We start from the raw sequence: 1,006 nt of genomic DNA, 5'->3' as shown, positions 1-1,006 counted from the left end.
GTCATGAGGTCAGGAGATCGAGACTATTCTGGCTAACACAGTGAAACCCTGTCTCTACTAAAAATACAAAAAATTAGCCAGGTGTAGTGGCGCACACCTGTAATCCCAGCTACTTGGGAGGCTGAGGCAGGAGAATTGCTTGAACCTGGTGGGTGGAGGTTGCAGTGTTGTGAAATCACGCCACTTCACTCCAGCATGGGTGAAAGAGTGAAACTACTCCACAAAAAAAAAAAAAAATTAGCTGTGTTCAGTGGCTCACACCTGTAATCCCAGCACTTTGGGAGACTGAGGCAGGCGAACCACTTGAGGTCAGAAGGTCAAGACCAGCCTGGCCAACATGGTGAAACCCTGCCTCTATCAAGAATATAAAAAACAGGCAGGGTGCAGTGGCTCACGCCTGTAACCCAGCACTTTGGGAGGCTGAGGTGGGTGGATCACGAGGTCAGGAGCTTTTGAGACCAGCCTGGCCAACATGGTGAAACCCGGTGTCTAGTAAAAATACAAAAATTACCCAGGCATGATGGGAGGTACATGTAATCCCAACTACTTGGGAGGCTGAGGCAGGGGAATTGCTTGAACCAGGGAGGTTGAAGTTGCAGTGAACCAAGATTGCGCCACTGCACTCCAGCCTGGGTGACAGAGCAAGCCTCCATCTTGGGGGAAAAATACAAAAAATTAGCTGGGTGTGGTAGTGCACCCGTAATCTCAGCTACTCAGGAGGTAGAGGCAGGAGAATCATTTGAACCTGGCAACAGAGGTTGCAGTGGGCTCAGATGCCACTGTACTCCAGCCTAGTTGACAGAACAAGACTGTCTCAAAAGATAAATATAAATATATATGAAAATTAGCCAGGTGTGGTGGCACAAGGCTGTAATCCCAGCTACTTGGGAGGCTGAGGCAGGAGAGTCTCTTGAAATTGGGAGACGGAGGTTGCAGTGATCCAATATCATGCCACTGCACTGCAGCCTGGGTGACAGAGTAAGACTCTGTCTCAAAAAAAAAAAAA

Source organism: Cebus imitator, unplaced genomic scaffold (genome assembly GCF_001604975.1).
Source record: "Cebus imitator isolate Cc_AM_T3 unplaced genomic scaffold, Cebus_imitator-1.0 Scaffold1, whole genome shotgun sequence".
In the NCBI taxonomy this organism is placed as follows: domain Eukaryota; kingdom Metazoa; phylum Chordata; class Mammalia; order Primates; family Cebidae; genus Cebus; species Cebus imitator.
The sequence above is the reverse complement of the archived record's forward strand: the minus strand, read 5'-3'. Positions refer to the sequence as shown.